A 20888-nucleotide genomic window follows, 5' to 3' on the forward strand; every position below is an offset into this window, starting at 1 on the left:
AAAAGAAAAGAAAGGAAGGAAGGAAGGAGATAAAAGATATCCTTCAATCCTTGATTGTCCATAAGAAATCTATCTATCTATCTATCTATCTATCTATCTATCTATCTGTCTGTCTCTCTGTCTGTCTGTCTATCTAGCTATCTATCTGCCAGTCCTGGGGCTTGAATTCAGCACCTGGGCACTGTTCGTGAGAATCTTTATTTATGTGGTACTGTGGAATCAAACACAGAGCTTCATGCATGCTAGGCAAGCAGTCTACCTCTAAGCCATATTCAAGCCCAATAACATTAATTTTGAAAAAACAATGTACGAGCTGCTAATATAGATTCTATATCCTGAGAGCAGACTTTGGTGCAATATCCATCAAGCCAAATGTTCCCATGACTTCTTTGTATCTGGAACAATACTTAGATTTATTCTTTTGTTATTGTTTGTGCTGATAATGGAGTTGATCACTGTCTCTTAGCATTTTTTGCTTGGGGCTGATGTTCCACCACTTGAACCACTGTTCCACTTCTGGCTTTGGGTGGGTAATTGGAGATGAAGAGTCTCATGGACTTTCTTGCCTGGGCTGGCTTTGAACCTTGATTCTTAGATCTCAGCATCCTGTATCACTAGTATCCTCATTAACTGATATCTTTTTGGACTGTAGATTTTACTAACAGTGCCTTAGCATCTAACAGGATGGCTTCAAACCTCAATCCTAAGATTAATGCCTCCTGAGTAGCTAGGATTTTTTTTTTTCTTGGTCATGGGGCCTGAACTCTAGGCCTGGGCACTGTCCCTCAGCTCTTCAGCTCAAGACTAGCACTCTACCACTTGAGCCACAGTGCCACTTTTGGCTTTTTCAGCTTATGTGATGCTGAGGAATCGAACCCAGGGCCTCATGCATGCAAGGCAAACACTCTACCACTGAGCCACCTTCCCAGCCCTCTGAGTAGCTAGGATTTTATGCACGTACCCCTAGCACCTGGCTTCACAAAGGCTTTGAGAAGATAAAGTCAGCGGCTCTAGAGCATCCATCTCTAAATGAGTTAATGCAAAAAGATGTCTTACCCACACTGACAAAGTTGCATCTAAAATCTTTGGCTCACTGCCACCTGACCCTCCAGCCACTGCTTATCACTTTGGGAATGACGTAACAAGTTCTCTCTAAAGATTTCTCAGGCCATAAACAACCCTGCAAACTCAGGAGAAAGGACTTCCATCTTAAAGGGAGTTTTAACCAGAAGTGGGAAGCAAATAAATCAAATTGGACATAATTGCCAAGCCAAATAGGGGGCCCACTGCCCTGGAAATTCCATGAAGGCAAAATATCATAGTAGTTTTGAGAAAAAGGCAAATATAAATGAAATTATGTTCCATAACAAGTGTGGAACAAACATGGAATCTAGAGTCACACTGGGGAATCTGACTTTGTTCTGTGCTTTGAGTTATTTGATCTTCAAAATCCTGTTTCCTCCTCTATAAAGTGGATATCCTCCTTACAGGTATGACCTGGGAAAAAATGAATAATATACATAAAACATACTCAGGGGCTGGGAAGATGGCTCAGTGGTAGAGCTCTTGGCTTGCATGCATGAGGCCCTGGGTTCGATTCCCCAGCACCACATAAGCAAAAAGAAAAAGCCGGAAGTGGCACTGTGGCTCAAGTGGTAGAGCTCTAGTCTTGAGCTGAGGAGCTGAGGGACAGCGTTCAGGCCCCACAACTGGACCCAAAAAAAAAAAACAAAACCAAAAAACATATTCAGGTATTTCCTTTCCCCATTCCCTCCTTACTTTTCCCCCTTTCCTTCCCCTTTCCTCTTCCCTTCCCTTTCCCCTTCCTCCTTCCCCCTCCCTCCTTCCCTCCTTTTCCCTCTCCTCCCTCCCTCTCCTCCTTCTCCTCCCTCCCTCCCTCACTCCTTTCCTTCCTTCCTTCTTTGTAGATGGGCTTTCTCAGGCTGACCTGAAACTTCTGGACTCTAGAGATTTTTCTGCTTCAGTCTCCCTAGTAACTGAGACTACACAATAACAAGATACATTCTGATTAATGCAATTAAAGAGAAGAAAAATAAGCTCAATAGGAGGACTAGCTTTGTGAAAAAGTATCAAAACAATACTGTGTAAAGGTAATAATGTGTATTTATCACAGTTTTACTTTTTTGCTTGTTTTTTAGTCACCTTGAGGGTAGGGATGTGGGGTGTTCTTTCCAATGTCCCACTTTTCACACCATAGGGGTTTAATCTAGCAATATATTGTAGAGTATGACTAGTAGGAAATGGAAAGATGATTAAAGACCGGCTCTTAAAGTATCCCTTTTGTTCTCTGGAGGTGATTATGAGAGTTGGGTTCTTACCCTCATTGTTATTCTTGCTAATGCTCAAATAAATTTGTTAAGGGACAAAGAGCGGGAAACAAAGCCTCATTCTCTTCATTGGTATACTGTTGACATTGGGACATTATGCAATTTCTAGGCCCCTTTTGGCTTAAAGAATCTATATGTGGGGGCTGGGAAGGTGGCTCAGTGGTAGAGCACTTGCCTTGCATGCTCCAGGCCCTGGGTTTGATTCCTCAGCACCAAATAAGAAAAAAGCTGGACGTGGCGCTGTGGCTTTAAGTGGTAGAGTGCTAGCCTTGAGCTGAAGAGCTGAGGGACAGCGCCCAGGCCCAGAGTTCAGGCCCCACAACCAGACCCCCCCCCAAAAAGAATCTATATGTGTATGAAATCAATGCAAGTTTCAAGTTGGAGACTCATCAGCTGGAATCATCCATTATACTGATTTGCAGCCTGCCTCAGAGAAGAAAGACTTTTATTTCAAAATTAAACTTTGCTATGTACAAATAAGAGCAGAAAAAGGATAAGGAAAACAACAAGGCCAAAGGAATGCTTGGAGAGCTGCTGGGTCTTTTCAGGGCTGTGGTTAACCATTGGAATTGACTTGGATATTTTCAGCTGTAGGTCCACCTCTTGCTCTGCCGGTCCCTTCCCTATGACTCCTGTGTCCTTCTGGGTGGCCACAGCCTTGGGGTCTGGAACTCGGTGGTCTCAGTTCTCACTGTTTGTATATCTGGTTATTGTTGTTGTCTTTATTATTGTTATTAGTGCTGGGGCTAAACCCAGAGACTCTGGCATGCCAGGCAAGCATTCTACCACCAAGCCACTCCCCCCCCCCCCCCCCTCTATATGAGCTTCATGGTTCCTCTGTCTGTATCTGTCTTCCTCTCCCAATATCCACTTGTCTTCCCTAGCCTTTTTTGGCTCCTGGTCTGTAACACAGACCTGGATATAAGTTGAGGTTACTGTCTTCCCCAAGATAGGGTTGTCATTGAGAAGTATGAGGGAGCAAGAATGAAAAGAAGACTGAAGGAGACACAACACAGAGCCTTTCAAAATATTGGCGAACTCCTCCGTTCCAGAAGACACCCCAAGGAGGATCTGGTTGAACCATCTGGAGCAGATGGCTTGGCAATAGGCTTTTTGGGAACCATTCACCATTAGGACAGTCTTTCTCTGCTCCAGACAGCCAGTCTCTAGAGGATGGGGCATGTCAGGAAACCTGAGAAAGGAACAGGCCAGACTCCATCTCAACAGGTGAGCATTACAGAGAGGGACAAGCAACCTTCCCACGGCAGGATGAAGATTGTGCAAGGCAGTGAAGTTGGAATTAGGCTTTTATGGGGTCTAAGCAAGGAGACAGAGGATATTGAAAGGCTATTAGAGGTTATCAAAAAGGCTGTTAGGGCTGGGGAGGTGGATACTTTTGGTTAGGCCCACAATGGAATGTTTAGGGCCAAGCTTAGGTCAGATTGCCCTGCCTGCAAGTCCATGCATACCTGGGGTTTTGTCTGACATCCATATGGGCCTGGGATAATGGGGTGGGGGTCAATCCTTCAGAGCAGAGGGGCAAGATGGAGCAGAAGGGCTCGGCTTTGGAGCAGGCAGATGTCTTTCGGAATTCTGGTCCTGATATAGAGCACTTTGACTTTCTGAGAAAGTTACTTTGTGGGAAAGTTTATGTCTCCTCATCTATAAGAAGTGAGTATTGAGCCAGGCGCTGGTGGCTCATGCCTGTAATCCTAGCTACCCAGGAGGCTGAGGTCTGAGGATTGCAGTTCAAAGCCAGCTCAGGCAGGAAAACTCATGAGACTCTTACCTCCAATTAACCGCCAGAAAACAGGAAATGGCACTGTGCCTCAAGTGGTAGAGTGCTTGCTTTGAGCTGAAGAGCGCAGGGACTGCACCCAGGCCCAGAGTTCAAGACCCACAACCAGCCAATCACCATCACCAACAAAATAGTATTGGCCAGATGCCTGTGACTCATACTTGAAATTCTAGCTAATTAGGAGGCTGAGATCTGGAGAATTTGGCTCAAAGCCAGCCTGGGCAGAAAAGTCTGAGAAACTCTTTAAATTAAGCAGCAAAATGCCAATCTGGTATATAGTTCAAGTGCTAGAGCACTAGCTATGAGTAAGCCAGCTAAGTGGACACTAGGCCCTCTGAGATCAAGCCATGTTACTGGCACACACACACACACACACACACACACACAAATGATGCTACTTGTTGGAGTTGTAAGAATTGAAGGATGCATTATAAAACACCTATTAGCCCTTGTTCATAGTAGTTTATAAAGTATGATTCACTTCTCTTACTATCATGACAGCACTTAGTTTGATGCTTATTCTGAAGTGTGTTGTAAAGAATCCAGAACAAGCCAGGTGCTGATTGCTCACGACTGTAATCCTAGCTACTCAGGAGGCTGAGAACTGAAGACTGTGGTTTGAAGCCAGCTCAGGCAGGAAAGTTCTTCAATTCTTATCCCCAGTTAAACATCAAAAAAGTCAGAAGTGGGACTGTGGCTCAAGTGGCAGAGAACTAGCCTTGAACACAAAAATCAGGGACAACTCCCAGGCCCTGAGTTCAAGCCCCAGCCAAAAAAAGAAAAAGAAAAAAGGAAAAAAAGAATTCAGAACATAAAAGCCAGTAACTGTGGGCTTTGTAAGGCCTTTCCTCAACACCTGTCTACTTTGCTATCCCTTTCTCTTACCAACACCTTTGCCAGCTATGGCGAGTTCCTCAACTGTCTTGTGAACACCTCTGATTTCCCCATCTTCAGTTTTTACTCCTTCATCTGGGAATCTCAGACCTCTGCTTAGGACTGCCTGTCAAATCAGTATGCAGGTGAAATTTAAATCTGCTCCTCAATCCTTGATGGTCTGTCCAAAATTGGTTTCTCTCTAATCTGAATTCCTAATCTGCTTTATCCAACCTTGTTATAGGAGCTTTAGAATAAACTACAACATGCTGCCTTTTGTGAAACTCAATACCCTTTTCTTGTTGAATAAATGAAGCATAGCTACATGTGTACAGCTAAGTATCGGTCTGCACTATATACATATATATATATATATATATATATATATATATATATATCCTCATGAAATGGATCACAGCAAGGTTAAAAGTATATATCCTGACTGTCCTGTTTGGTAGTGAAGCTAAGGCTCAGATAAAATGAGCCACTTCCTCAAGGTCAAATAGCCAGAAAATGTGAAGAACAAGATCACCAATCCAAAGATAAGTGGCTCTTAAGTAGTGCTCTACTTTCACAGTACTGAAGACATTTGAAACTACAGGTTTCGGTATAACCTTTATCTACATCCCAGTCCAATGGATGACCTCAGGCAGCCCTTTCTTTGACTCAGAGAGGTAGGTAGGCTGGAGAAAGCAAACGAGTTCTGGTTTGAGGTCCACCAAACCCTGCAGAAAGCGTGACTGCCACTAGAGGGCTCCCTCCGCCTTAGGCAAAAAGTGTAGCGAGGCCCGCGCGTGGCAGGCGGCCGACCTGCTGCTCAGCGCCAGCCGGGCGCTCCCCTCCACAGCCCGCAGGCTCAATCACGCAGAGCTTGGCAGGTCTGGGGTAACAATGGGCGGTGCCTCACGCTGGAATAATTTCCTCCGCCACATTTCTTGGCTTTCTGGGATTGGGGGGTGTGGTGGGCTTGGCCCGAGGCTCCTCTGGGGGGCCCTTGCACAAGCCCACTACGCGGGGTGGAGGAGGCAAAGCAGCTCATCTTTTTCTCAGAAGTGGACACCGATGGGGATAATTCCTCCAGAACTCACCACCCCGCCATGCCAGCCAGACCTAGTCGTGGCTCTGAAGCCACACAGAAGGGACTGCAGAGAAAGTGGCTCCAGGGAGCCCCGGCTTTGGTGGGCTCTGTGGTCTGTGCACCCAGCGGTGTAGATTTCCTTGCGACAGGAAGAGGGGATCCGGTCCTCCAGAGTCTGAAAGTATCACTTTCTTTAAAAATATCCTGGCAGCCCAGGGGAGCCCAGGAAGGGTGGGGGATCCCGGGGGACCCAGCGTGGAGCTAGAAGTGGGGACTTGATGCTGTGTGTTTTGCAACACCTTTTTTTTTGGGGGGGGGAGAACGGAGCGAGTTGTCCATGTATGAAGTGAAGGACATTACTAAACCCTATCTAGCTATCCTTCCAACCAGGAGAAGATAGCTAAGAAGGTGGATAAAGCGGGGGTCGCCCTCTTGCTCTCTGTAGATTTGTTTTTGTTGAATCGCGTGTGTTTAAAACGCGAAGGAAAAAGGTGACGCTCGTGTGAACTGGGTTACAAAAATTCCCAGGGGCTTCACCGTCGCTGGAAAGGAGACGCCAAGAAATAGGACAGCCGGCCTGGAGCACGCTCCAGGCGCAGCAGCCGCGCGATCGTCACGGCCCAGGGCTTGAACTCTGGGTTGGAGACCTGCGGGGAGCAGGTGCGGTCGACAGTGGCCAGCCCCTCGGCCCACGAAAACAGTTTCCCTCGTCCCCTCTAGCCTGTAATCCCGCCGGCGTCGGATCCGGTTCTGACACCAACCAGAAGGCCCCTGTGGGGCCTGGCAGAGATGAGCAGGCCCGCGGCAGCCCCGGGGCGGAGGCCGCCGCATTGTCTCAGCCCCACGGTGGGATCCCGCAGGGGGAGGGGAAGCGGGGTGTCCTCCAGGCCCGCCCCCTACCCTCCCTGGGGACCCGTGCATCACCGCGTCCCAGCCTCCCGGCTTTGTGAAGACTCGCGAGTCACCATGGAACCCTCGAGGAATGCAGCAAAGACTGCCAGGGTGGGGGGGTTGGTGGAGTTGCAATTTTGGGGCCTGCGCCCTCTGTCCCTTCTCGGACCCTAGCCCCACAGAAAGGACTGTCGGGAGTTGTAGTCCCAAGGCAGCGGCCGTGCTCCGCTCGACGGATGCGGGACGCCGCCAGTCCCCGCCTCCCCTTAACCTGCGAGCGCGAGGTGGGGCGCGCCGGGGAGGAGCCGGCGAGCCGCTGATTGGCTGAGGCCGCGCCCAGCCCCCACGCGCCGCCCCTCCCCCTCCCCGCCCGCCACTTCGGACTTGGGCTCCGGCGCGCCGAGGCGGCCACGGAGCGAGCGCGCCTGCAGCCGCCGCCGCCGCCCCGCGAACCCGCAGCTCCCGCGCCGCCGCGAGTACGGGAAGACGGACCGACCCTCGGACCCTTGCAGCCGCAGCATCCAGGAGGAGTGGGTGATGGCACGGGGTGGTGGTGGTGGGACATCCATTGCGTCCTCTTCTGTGGCTCGCTGAGGCGCACAAAAGGGAGGGCATTGGAGGGCGCCTGGGGACCCGGCTGCCGGGCGGGCACCGGCGGAGATGTGGTCTGGGATTGGGGGCGGCCGTTAGGGCTAAGCTGGGGCTCTGGTCAGGTCCTCTTTGTACGCCCACGGAGTGCCGCGCCGCGCCTGGCGGTGATGAGTGCTCGTGGGGCTTGCAGAGGTGGCGCGTTGAGCGGGGTTCGCGCCTCCCCGGCCTTCGCCCGCCGACGTGCGGTCTGTAGCTGGGAGGCGGCAGGGGGCGGGGGCTTCTCTGGTCGCCCGGCCGTCGTGCGGTGTCCCGCGTTCCCGCCCGCCACCCACGTACACACCCTCGCTCCCTCTCGCCTGGAGGGTGGGATCTGCCCATTCCGCACCGGCCCGCGTCCGGTTCGCGGAGCGCAGGCCTTGGGCGGACTCTGCAGCCGCCTTCCAGGCACCTGCCGAAACCACAAAGGCGCCCGCAGCCGCTCAGCCCCTCGCTGGCGCCGAACGGGGTCCCTGGGCTTCAGCCTCTCGGGAGCCCGCCCCGAAGCGTCGGGCTGCTGGTGGCGGGCGTTGGAAGGCGACGCCCCGAGCCCGGGGAGGGGGCTAAAAAATCGGAGCTGGAGGCGGCGGTGGGGAGCCAAGATGGGGAAGGCTGGAAGCCTGGGTGGGGACCGGTGACCCAGGCTGGGGGTGGGGACCGCGAGGGCCGGGGTTATGAGAAGGGGGCGGGCGCAGGTCTGAGGACGGGCGGCCGGAGCGCGGAGCAGGTGGCGGAGGCGAGGCGGGTGGGGTGAAGAATGAGGAGGGAAGGGGGGACGCGGGAGGGGGGAGACCGCGAGCGTTAGAGCCCAGAAGGCCCGGGGGGCGGGGCGGGGCGGGGGTCCGGAGGGGAGGGGCCGGGGGCGGCAAGGGGAGGGGGGTCTCTCTGGGGAGGGGCGGGCAGCTAAGAGGCAGGTTTCAGCCTGCAGACCCTCAGCGCTGGGCGTGGGGCCCGGCGGCCCTAGTGGCTGGCTGGGCGTGGTCCTTGAACCGGGCGAGGGACCCCTGGATGGCCGATCGAGGCCGGGCTGGGCCGGTCCCGGGAGGAGCTTTGTTTCCCAGCTTACGGCGAGGGTCTCGCTTAGGGTTTTGTGATCATCTGCAGGGCCCCGGGCACGCCCTGTTCTGGCGGAGCCGAAAGGCTTCGCCCAGTGGCCGATGCTGCCAGGGGAGGCGGAATGGGGGGGGCGCCCCCCACCCGAGAGACCCTGAGAACAATGGCATACACCGATGTCCAAATACCGCCCCCCCACACCCCGAATTCAAGTGTGCGGTCGGTGTTCTGGTGCAGAAAACGCTGGTGGAGAAAGCTCAGGGCACGTGCGGTCTTTCCGGGTTTGCTCCGCTGGGAATTCCGAGGGCGAGGCGCGCGTCTCCCCGGCTGTGCGGCCGGGGTCAGCCGCCGTCCCCCTCCACCCCCCCATCCCCCCCCCCCCCCGCGCTCTAGTGTCTTCCAGCTGCGGCGTCCGGCGTTGTTGGCGGGCGGTGGAGACGTGGGGTGGTTAGCTGCGCGGGTGAGCGGGTCCCAGAGGCTAGAGGTCGCCTCCGTCGGTACGAGTGGTTCCAGGGAGCAGCATGCTTTGTCTAGGGCTGCTGTGCTTTCCTTGGGGATGGGGGAAGCCATCAGCCTGGTGAAATCTGGGATAAAATTAGGGAGAGCCAATGATGGCGATTACATGCCAACGGTGCGGCTCTTGGTTTTAGAGCTTGCAAGCTGGGGACGGAGTTTTTCTCTTTTCCTTTGACCACACCCAAGTCAGTGCATCCTTTGCAGATTTCTCCGGTATTGTCTGCTGACCTAAGGTGGTGGCTGCTTACCCATGGAAAGCGGATGAGGTCAATAACTAGCAGAGCTTCTGCTCAGTCTGAGCATCAGGCTAGCTCCCTTGTCTTGTGAGGTGACAGCCCAAGGCTAGAAGTCTGTTTGACCAGTTTAGTGGAATAATTATTTCACTGATGAATTAAAGGTGAATCTTTAGCATAAAGTTAGATTTTCATTGATTAAAAAAACAAACAAGCACAGATGTACTTTTGCTCCAGGAGTGGAAGACACTTGGCAAAATGTCACAGAATGAACTAATCGATGTTTGCCATTATGTTCACTGCTGAGCCATTTGGCCCTCCTAACCTGGCCTTGAAACCTCAGAATTTGCACGTTCTCTCTCTCTCTCCCTCTCTCCCTCTCTCTCCCTCCTTTCTCTCTCTCTCCCTCCCCCCTCTTCCTCTCCCTCTCCCTCTTCCTTTTTTTTTTGTTGGTGGCCTAAACGCTGGGCCTGAGCACTATCCCTCAGCTCTTCAGCTCAAGGCTAGCGCTCTACTACTTGAGCCACAGCCCCACTTCTGGCTTTTTCTGCTTATGTGGTGCCTCATGCATGCAAGGCAAACACTCAACCACTGAGCTACCTTCCCAGCCCAGAATTTTCTTTTTTAAATAAGGTTGATGCATAAAGGAACTGTGAGGTGACCGTTGGCTGTTGCCCAGGACAGGACAGACTTCAGTTACTTATGTGAAGGTCTCTTGTCCAAGGTCCTGACTGGCCACAGGAAGTATGCAGTAGGCTAGATCTTTCTGGTTTTGAAAGATGGTTCTTTGAGGAGGTACCATCTCAGTGGATGTTATTAACTATATTTTATTTAAATCTTAAAGTTACACACATGTGTGTAGCTAGAGTATACATAAACTAGGAAACACTGGAAATAAAAATATGTGACAATGTTGAATTTTTGTTTTCTTGTGAAAGAAATGTTTTCATGTCACCACCCAAACAAAAGTTTCAAGAGGGACTACTTTCGTTGGTTTTTCTTCTTTTTGTATTAGTTCTATGGATTTAAGGGGTATTATCTATATATTCTGTGAACCCTCAGTGCAATCTGTCCCTAACCCAGGGAGTCCATAGATACCCAGCTTGCTTTTATAAGAGACGAAGCAGCACCCATTTCCTCCCGAACTTTTGCTAAGGCTTCTCTTGTGAAAACCGCTGGAACACAGATCCCAGGAAGAAATCCCAGTGAACTTTATGTTCTCAAAATTATGGGCTGCCTGAGCAGCCCTGAAAGCCTGAGGACCTCAGGTACAAAAGTATGTTCTTAAGGCGGGAGCCGGTGCCTCACTCCTCTAATCCTAGTTACTCAGGAGGCTGAGATGTGAAGATTAAGGTTCAAAGCCAGCCTGGGCAGGAACATCCGTGAGACTCTTATCTCCAGTAAACCACTAGGAAACCTGAAGTGGTGCTGTGGCTCAAGTGATAGAGCGCTCGCCTTGAATTGAAGAGCTCAGGGACAGCGCCTAGGCCCAGAGTTCAAGCCCCACGACCGACAAAAAAAAAAAAAAAAAAAAAAAGTGTGTTCTTGGGCTGGGAAGCATAAGCTGTTTTCAACCTAGCCTCTGTGAAATGAACCAGGACAGTTGGAGGATTCTCAGTGTGCTGCATGCTTCCGGAAACAGTTACACAGCAAGGCAAACTTGCACAGTTGACCAAAATTAGCTTTGAAGACCCCAGGTAGCCTTCATGTACAGACCTCCACCTCTTTGTCCTTCTTTTTTTCTTACTTTCCATGGTTATCTGAGGATATATCCTCTTTTCGTAGCTCTTTTGGCTCAGGAAATGGCTTGATCCTACATTAGTTCCTTGGAACTTCGGGGCAAAGTACATCATGACCATGGGCAAGCCTCAGGCAAAAGTCAAGTGTGCATGTGTGTGTACAGTGTGGGAGTTGGTACTGGGGCTTGTGTCTTAGCTCAGGGCTAGTGCTGTATCACTGGAGCCACAGCTTCACTTTGCCAGCACAAGTAAACTTTTTTTGGGGGGAGAGGGGGATTCTGTTGTGGGGTAGCGCTTTGCCACTTTGAGCTACAGCTCCATTTCTGGTTGTCGTGAGTAATTGGAGATGAGTCTCATCAACTTTCCTGTCTGGGCTGGCTTCAAACAGTGATCATCAGACCTTAGCCTCCGGAGAATTGCAGGCATGAGCCATCAGCATAAACTTTTTTTTTTTGGTCGGTCGTGGGGCCTGAACTCTGGGCCTGGGCGCTGTCCCTCAGCTCTTCAGCTCAAGGCTAGTGCTCTACCACTTGAGCCACAGCGCCACTTCTGGCTTTTTTTCTTTTTTGCTTATGTGGTGCTGAGGAATTGAACCCAGGGCCTCATGCATGCAAAGCAAGCACTCTACCACTGAGCCACCTTCCCAGCCCATAAACTATTTTTATAGACCTTTTTCTTTCAAATTAGAGTGTAGAAATATTGAGAGCCAAAGAAATCACAGTTGTTAAACAAGGAGTTGCAGACCCAGTTTATCTTCCTGACGTTAACATTTACCAGTTTCTGATAGAATCTGGTCCTATGTGTCCTTTTTGCTTCCTGAGCTTATAGAAATATTTCAGAAAAGTTACCTAAGAGTTACTTGACAGAATCCTGTAGGAGGACAGTAATACAGAATGTCTTTGTCAATGTGAAATCCTGTAGGAAGAAATTGGTGTAATAGGAGAGCAAATAAAATGTGCTTAGTTACTTTTCAAGAAGGCAAATGTTTGATTTTGTTGCACTGCTAGTGAATAAATGAGAAATGGCTTCAAGAGCACCTTGTTTTGAATTTTTATAGGAAGACAGAAGATTGGAATGCTTTGGTAGGAATCTTTCATAAACTTTGATATTCATGAAATGTGTGAAGGAACATTGTTTACAATTTCTTCTATTTAATCTTGTTTCATTTAAAATCAGTTGTATTAACCTTGGCATTCTGAGTCTGTCAAGGGTAACCATCGGTCACACCACAGTTTTGAACTTGTTGCTTTGCCTTCTCTCATGTGCACTCACATCTAGGCTCAAGGACATTGTATAATCAAGGGAGAACCTGACCTTGATCCACCTCTGCCACTTCCTATCTGTCTGGCCTTAGATGAGCTCATCATCTCCCAGGGACCACATTTGTTCCTATGAACAATGAGCACAGTAATGGCACGTTATCAGCTTGGGAGGATTATGATTCAATATGCACATAATCCTGAGAGCACCTACTAAGTATTCAGTAAATATCTAGTCACCATCACCCCCACATCATCATCATAATTACCATTCCCCAGAATTAGTGCCCACAAAAGTAACATTTTTGATTCCCATCTTGATCTTATCTCCAGGGACCTGACAGGTTGCTGCTGCACACTGTCCACAGTGGGACAAGAATGAATGATTAGGATCCTTTTCTGAATCTCCACCCTTGCATATAGTAGGAACAGCTCTGTGCCTGACTTCTTCTTCTGTGGCCTCTTTTAAGCACAGCTGCTTTGAGCAGTTGAGAATGCTCCAGAATTGAATGGCTCCTATGTGTGTGGTTAGCCTGCTATCTTACCCTACCCCCTACTCCATTCAAAGGAACAATCAAAACACACACAACTGGTAAGGGGTATTGTTCCAAGGATGCTCTGTTCCTAAAGAAAGAGTGCCAGTATTTGGTTGATGGCAAATTGTTGGGAAAAATTTATCTCTAGTTTTCCAGCTAAGAGTTGGAGACCCTACAAGTAGGCACTACAGAATTACTTATTTCCCAAACATGTTCATAGGGCTTTCTTTGTGTGGGGTGAAGGTTTCTAATTCCCATGAGTGATTAAATGAAAAATAACATCAAGATCCCCATTTTATAAATGAGGAACAAAGGCACAAAGCTCCCTAGAAGGCAGTGGCAAAGCCAGAACTCAAACCCCAGGAGTCTGTCTGCTTACAGTCTGTGTCAGTCCATGTCCTCCAGAAAAACAGTGCTTGTAAGATTAGTTTGTGTAATTGCAGGAGCTAGCTGGAAACTTGGTTACTAGGTTATGTGGTAGACTTAGACTACAGCTTATTCTTAGACTTAGACTACAGCTTATTCTCGTGACACCTCATTTTCTTTTATTCAACTGATTAAATGTGGCCCACCCACATTATTAAGGATAGTATTTTTCACTTAAAGCCTGCTGGGCTTAGCCCGGCTGTCACAAAACGCTAACCACTACAGGTTCATGCTTGTTATCACCACCCCAAGCTGAGAATCTTGCTAGTTGGGCTAGTTGACTAAACATAGTAGTAGCAAGCTATCAGATTATGAAATAGTACACTCGCTGTGTACTACTATACACTTGCTGTGAGATGGAGCCCGGTGCTGGTGGCTCATGCCTGTAATCCTAGCTACTCTGAAGATCGTGGTTCAAAGCCAGCCTACTTGGGAAACTCTGTGAGACTCTTATCTACAATAAACTACTCAAAAAAAGCCAGAAGTAGTGCTGTGGCTCAAATGGTAAAGTGCGTACCTTGAGCAAAAGAAGCTCAGGGACAGTGCATAGGACCAGAGTTCCAAGCCCCATGACTGGAAAAAAAAAGGGGGGGGGAGGGAGGATGCAATGGTGCATCTTTTCTTATCCAAGTATCTTTTTACAAATACAAAATATTGTTCAGAGTAAACAGTAACTAATACTGAAGAAATGAAATGACTGTATGATTTTTGATAGCCATAGAGACCTCTGGGCCACCATTTAAATTTGAAATTATTTGGCCAAAGTGAAGTGGAGCTTTTATGAATGACAGGCTTTTCCTGGAAAGAAGGAGCATTTCTGCATTTTCAATCGAGTGTTGTCACTTCCCACCCCCTGACATCTGTCCCTTTTCATTGGCTTGGCAAAATGTTTTAGGGTCTGTCACTGCCTGGACTGTGTGTGATTGTGTGTCGAGCTCCACACTGGATCACACCATCTCAGTGCCATTCCAGTGTCCACTTCCAGGCTGCCCTTTGTTAATTTCAAATCTTCCATTGGCTCGCTGGAATTTCTCAGGCCTGGGCCTTTATTCTCCCTTCTTTTGTCTGGTGCTGCCCTACCCTTTGTCCTTCTGCAGATCAGGATCTGCCGTTACTGCAGAAGCCGCCTCCTTTCTTCTTTTCTACTTCTTCAGATTTCTGTCCTGTATATGGACATATTTATTCTGTACAAAACTGAAATACTACCCTGATCATAAAATTTAACGCCTCTGCGCCTTTTTCCAATACAAATGGAATCCTTTCAATCTGGGTGAAGTTCTTGGATAATTTTAAGTTTGTCAAATTGTCAAGAAGCAATGCAAATATATAAAATAGTGAAATCTGAAGTAGAGTGGCTAAGGGCATATTAAAAATACACACACATGCACACAGAGCCAGGTGCTTGTAACTCATGCCTGTAATCGTAGCTACTCAGGAGGCTGAGCCAGCTCAGGCAGGAAAGTCCATGAGACTTTTTATCTCCAAATAGCTACCAAAAAAGCTGGAAATGGAGCTATGGCTCAACTGGTACAAAGCTAGCCTTGAGTAAAAAAAAAAGCTCAGGGACAGCACCTGGCCCTGAGTTCAAGCCCCAGGAATGTTATATAAACATACACACACACAGAAAAAAAATATACTTGTGTGTGTGTGTGTGTGTGTGTGTGTGTATATATACACATATATATGCTTGTATGTGCATACATATATATGCTGGGGATAGTACCCAAGGCTTTGAACATGCTACTATGCAAGGGCTGTACCACAACAGCATTTTCAGTCATATGTGTGTGTGTATATATACACACATGTGCACGTATACACACATGCATACATATACATTTACTTTTTTTTAGTGAAACATAACATATATGTTAGTAAAGCCAACAAACTCTTTTTTTTTTTTTTTTTTTTTTTGTCGGTCATGGGTCCTGAACTCTGGGCCTGGGTGCTGTCCCTCAGCTCTTCAGCTCAAGGCTAGCGCCACACCACTTGAGCCAAAGCACCACTTCCAGCTTTTTCTGCTTATGTGATGCTGAGTAATTGAACCCAGGGTCTCATGCATGCAAGGCAAGCACTCTACCACTGAGCCACCTTCCCAGCCCCTTGCCAGCAAACTCTTAAGTGTATATATCTTTTCCTTCCGTCCCTCCCCTTCCTCTCTCCCTCCCCTTCCTCCCTCCCTCCTCACCTCTTCCTCCCTCCCTCCCTTCCCTCCCTTCTCTCCTCTCCCTCCTTCCCTCCCTTCCCTCCTCCCTCCTCTTCCTTCCCTTCCTCCTTCCTTACCTTCCTCTCTCCCTTCCTTCATTCCTTCCTTTCTTCCTTCCTTCCTGTTGGTCATGGGGCTTTGATTTCAGGGCTGGACACTGAGCTTCTTTGCTCAAGGCTAGCTAAAGCTCCACTTCTGGTTTTCTAGTGGTTAATTGGAGATAAGAGTCTCACAGACTTTCTAGCCTCAGCTAGCTTTGAAGTGGGATTCTTGGATCTTAGCCTCCTGAGTGACTAGGATTACAGGCATGAGCCACAAGTGCCTGGCAAGTGTATATATCTTGATGAAGGTTTGCAAACTAAAGGTAACCATGCGATAGACATCACATCAAGGAATACAAGTTTCTCAGTCCCCATATACATGTGCCCTGTGCAGCCTCTGTCAATTAGTTGCTAGCATCTCCTCCAAGCTAACTGGCCACTATCCTGACTTCTCACAGTGCCAGACCAGCTCTGCTTCTTTCTGCACTTTTACATGTTGGAACCTTAAGTTGGCACTCTTGCCAAGTAGCTTCTTTTGCTTTTGTGAGCTTCCTTATACTGTGGTGTTTACTCATTTTCTTTTTCTTTTTTTCTTTTTGGGCTTGTACTGGAGCTTGACCTCAGGACCTGGGAACTGTTCTTTAGCCTTTTCATTCAAGGATGATGCATTACTTGAGCCATATCTTTACTTCTGGCTTTTTGCTGGCTAATTGGAGATAAGAATCTCATAGACTTTCTTGCTTGGCTGGCTTCAAACCTCAGCATCCTGAGTAGCTAGGACTGAACCACCAGCGCTCAGCTCATATTACTTTAAAAAAGTAATGCAGTGGTTTCAATCTAGTATAATGCACCCTTTTTGTTTTAAGGCATTTTGGAAATCACATGTAGTTCAATGTTAGCCCCGCTAGTGTGCTTTGGGAAAAGTGCCTTGTTGGCTCCTAGACCTCACCCATGCCGCACTCAAATTGCTGGCATAGAGTTCTGACTTCTAGACTCCATTCCGTCAGATCAGGTACAGTTCCCACAGCAGAATTATTGAGCAGGTGATGTCTGCCACTAGCTAAACATCATCTAAGTAACTTGGAAAAAGTGTGTTAGGTTTGTATCACAGTGACAAAGAAAGCAAGGATTTGTTTTGGCTTACCCTTTAGAGGTTTCAGTTCATGGTCAGTGGACTCCATTGCTCTGGGCCTGAGCAGAACATCCTGGAAGCAGGAATGTGTGGCAGACAGAGGAAGCCACTCACACCCACACGTGTGGCAGTCAGGAAACCAGCAGAGGCAGGTATAAGAAAGTATCTTGCAGAGGTACACCCTCATTGACCTGCTTCCTCCAACTTGCCACCACCTCCTAGTAATGGCATTAGATTGCTGGGTGTCAGTGGCTAACGCCTGTAATTCTAGCTACTCAGGAGGCTGAGATCTGAGGATCTCGGTTCAAAGCCAGCCCAGGCAGGAAAGTCTGTGAGACTCTTATCTCCAATAAACCACCAGAAAACCAGAAGTGGAGCTGTGGCTCAAGTGGTAGAGTGTTTGCCTTGAGCTGAAGAGCTCAGGGACAGCACCCAGGCCCAGAGTTCAAGCCCACAACTGACTCCCCCCCCAAAAGTGGCATCAGATTATGAGTCTATTAGTGGATTAATCTATTATTGAAGTCAGAGGCCTTAGGATCCAATCACGTCTCCAGAGCTTTACCTCTGAGCATTACATTGGGGATCTAAAGCTTCAACAGATGATCCTTTTGGGGGAACAGTTCCTTTGCAAACCATAGCAAGGTAGATGGAGTTGCAGACACCTGTGTGGAGCTGGCAGAGAAGCAGAGAGATAACTGGTGTGGAGCAGTTTGAGGGCTTCAGGAGTACAGGCCAGAGGACACCTTGTTGCTGGAATCCAGACAGGGGCTTCACTGACCAGGAGTTGTGGTGGGATTTGGGAATGTGAGTGACCTCTCTTTAGACAAGTCTGAGGATTCTGGTGGGATCAGCTTGGCTGATGTGTTGGGCTAGGAAGCTTGACTAGCTGGGAAAGGGAGATAAACGACCCAGCATGGCTAGATGTGGTTGAACACACCACGCTGCCACTCTTTCCATTTGTTCTTGGATGTTTGTTGGGGAACTGTGTGGGAAGGGGAGTGGGGCCCAAGGAGGGGGGCTCCAGATGATGAGGTAGGAACTAACTGTGGCTTCATCTGAATTTGTTTACACTATCCTGATCTTTACCTGAAGCCTCCAGTCTACTCTCAACATTTTTTTCCTATGTGTGAATTGAAGTGATGAATGAATTAAAATACAATGATAAGTTTAGAAACTATATTTAGTTGTGTGTGTGTTTAAGAAAATTTTGTGTGTTGATGAGACATGTTTTTTCTCCTTTGGATTCGTATTAAAATAACATTTTGGTCTGGGAGCGCTGGCCTAGCTAGCATGTGTGAAGCCCTGGGTTCGATTCCTCAGTACCACTTAAACAGAAAAAGCCAGAAGTGGCGCTGTGGCTCAACTGGTAGAGCACTCGCCTTGAGCAAAAGCTCAGGGACAGTGCCTAGGCCCTGAGTTCAAGCCGCAGGACTGGCAAAAAATAAATAAAAATAAATAAAAAATAAATTAACATCTCTTGTTCCTCTTTCCTTGGGGAATCTTTGTTCAGATCCTTCATGCTGCAAATAGCCAATAAATATAGAAAACACAGTCTTCCCTCAACTGTAGAATCCTCTTCCCAGTTAAGACCATGGAGATAGGGTTTTGTGTTCATTTTTAAGGTCAAGCTGAGCTTAGAGTAATCAGAGAATGCATGTGACCCACGAGAAGGGCCTCATGTGTAAAGAGAGAGTCAAGAAGAACTTGGAAACATAGCTGAGGGTTTCCAGTGTTCAGAGCTCGTAAATGGCAGTCAGTGAACTGAACACTTACAGAAATGTGTGCCAAGAGTTACCACCCACGTTACCACCGAGACATCTGTAATAGTCTTGCCCATCCTGCCAACGAGGACTGAAATACTAATGCTCATGAGATACTTGCAGGCAGCAATCTTGTAGAACTCATTTTGAACCCTACCATCAAGGACAGCGAGATGCATGGCATGAATGTCTATGTGCCGGTGAAGGAGAAATGCTCTTGCCCAGGATAGCCCCTAACATGAGAAAACAGTGCAAAGACAGACAGAAGTGCCGAGGAGTTAAGCTGTGACTTAAACCTTGCCTTGCTTTTACTCTGTTTACTGTAATCTTTGTGATATCAGGCCAGTTGGTTACCTGAACCCCATGGGTCTTATTCACAATTACCATGTTGCCATGAGGATTAGAAGTGAAGAACAGTCTACGTTACATATCCACGCACTGCATCCTTAGATTTAAACAACTGCATGGGAAATTAATGAAAATAATTTGCATCTGAACGGGGTTTGTACAGACTTTTTCACTATTCATCCTTAAACTACCATTACAAAGCATTTAAATGAAGTATTATAAGTAATCTAGAGATGATTTAAAGTATCTAGAAGAATATGTATACTTTTCTTTTTTCTTTTTTGTTGATTGTGGAGCTTTGGACTCAGGGCCTGGGTGCTGTCCCTGAGCTTCCTTGTGTTCAAGGCTAGTGCACTTGAGCCACAGCACCACTTCTGGTTTTTGAGTGATTAATTGGAGATAAGTCTCCTGGGGACTTTTCTGTCTGGGCTGGCTTTGAACTATGATCTTTAGATCTCTGCCTCCTGAGTAGCTAGGATTACAGACATGAGCTACCAGCACCTGCCTTAGTTTTACCATTTTACATAAAGAACATATAGCACCTAGGAATTCCACAAGCCTTAAAGGAAGAGTAGTAGCTTTTGCCTCTTTGAGAATGATTTTTTTCCTCTGTCTTTATTAGCAATACATATTCACTGAGCAATTGAAACATAGTATATGAAAACATATAAGGAAGAAAATGAAAGATACCTGAAACCCCACTGGTAGAGATTGGAGGCTCTTACTGTCTCCAGCTAAAAACCACTTTCTCACCCTCAGGTAACCAATGGAAGCTGGGTCATCTCTGGTCCTCTTTTACTTCATGTATATATATTAAGGTATACACATATGTGTACATAGGTAGATATTTTTGTCCTTGTTTATTTCACCCAAATGGGATCTTGTTAGGTTTGTGTGTGGATGTCACAGATACATGCATGGGCTTCCATTTTGCAATTTGCCTTGTCACAGGATAGAGATCTAGCTACTTGAAATGCATAACATTCCAAGGCATGGATATTATTGCAGTCATTTTACATCTGCCCATGGATGAGCAGTCTGCTTCCACAGCCTCACCACAGTGCTGCTGGGGCTCTATCTCTGTGGCTGTTTTTTCTGTTCTGTTGCTTTTACTTCTATTCATATGGGCTGAACATAGGACTTTCTTATTTATTTATTTATTTTTGTCCATCATGGGCTTGAACTCTGGGCCTGGGTGCTGTCCTTTAGCTCTTCAGCTCAAGGCTAGTGTCCTACCACTTGAGCCACAGCGCCACTTCCAGTTTTCTGGTGGTTTATTGGAGATTAGAGTCTCACAGACTTTCCTGCCTGGACTGGCTTTGAACCATGATCCTCAGATCTCAGCGTCCTGAGTAGCTAAGATGACAGGTGTAGCCACCGGCACCCGGCTTTTTCCAATATTTTATTTTTTTTATTTTTTATTTTTTTGTCGTCTATGGCACCTGAACTCTGGGCCTGAGTTCTGTCCCTCAGCTCTTCAGCTCAAGGCTAGCACTCTACCATTTGAGCCACAGCACCATTTCCAGCCTTTTTCTGTTTATATGGTGCTGAGGAATTGAACCCAGGGCCTCATGCATGCAAGGCAAGCACTCTACCACTGAGCTACCTTCCCAGCCCTCCAATATTTTAATGAAGGTCTTTCAGACATTTTTCAGAGGGTATAACACTTCACATTTCCATTAACTATATCTGAGATAGTCTTCATAGCCACTCCCAATCACACACCCAAGTCACTGGTGAATTTTGCCATCTGGTAGTGTAAAGTGATATCTCCCTGATACTACAAAGGCCTTGAGCTGGTCATTTAGATGGGCTCTGCTGTATACCACTTTTTAATTTTTTGTCAGTCCTGGGGTTTGAACTCTGGGCCTAGGTGTTGTCCTTCAGCGTTTCAGCTCAAGGCTAGTATTCTATCACTTTGAGCCACAGTACCACTTCCAGTTTTCTGGCAGCTAATTGGAGATAAGAGTCTCATCGACTTTCCTGCCTGGACTGCCTTTGAACCTCAATCCTCAGATTTCAGC

The 20888-nt window shown here is 47.7% G+C and overlaps 1 protein-coding gene across 1 annotated transcript in view; it reads left to right on the plus strand.

The window, feature by feature from the left end:
* The first annotated feature begins 7379 nt into the window (after positions 1 to 7379).
* The window catches only part of Dpysl5 (dihydropyrimidinase like 5), an 82832-nt gene continuing 69323 nt past the window's right edge, over positions 7380 to 20888 (plus strand). The window contains exon 1 of the mRNA XM_070025192.1: positions 7380 to 7518. The gene's annotated coding sequence lies outside the window, so the exon portion shown is untranslated. The remainder of the gene's footprint in view (positions 7519 to 20888) is intronic.

Source organism: Dipodomys merriami, unplaced genomic scaffold (assembly GCF_024711535.1).
Source record: "Dipodomys merriami isolate MVZ:Mamm:240054 unplaced genomic scaffold, mDipMer1.0.p SCAF_17, whole genome shotgun sequence".
Taxonomy (NCBI): domain Eukaryota; kingdom Metazoa; phylum Chordata; class Mammalia; order Rodentia; family Heteromyidae; genus Dipodomys; species Dipodomys merriami.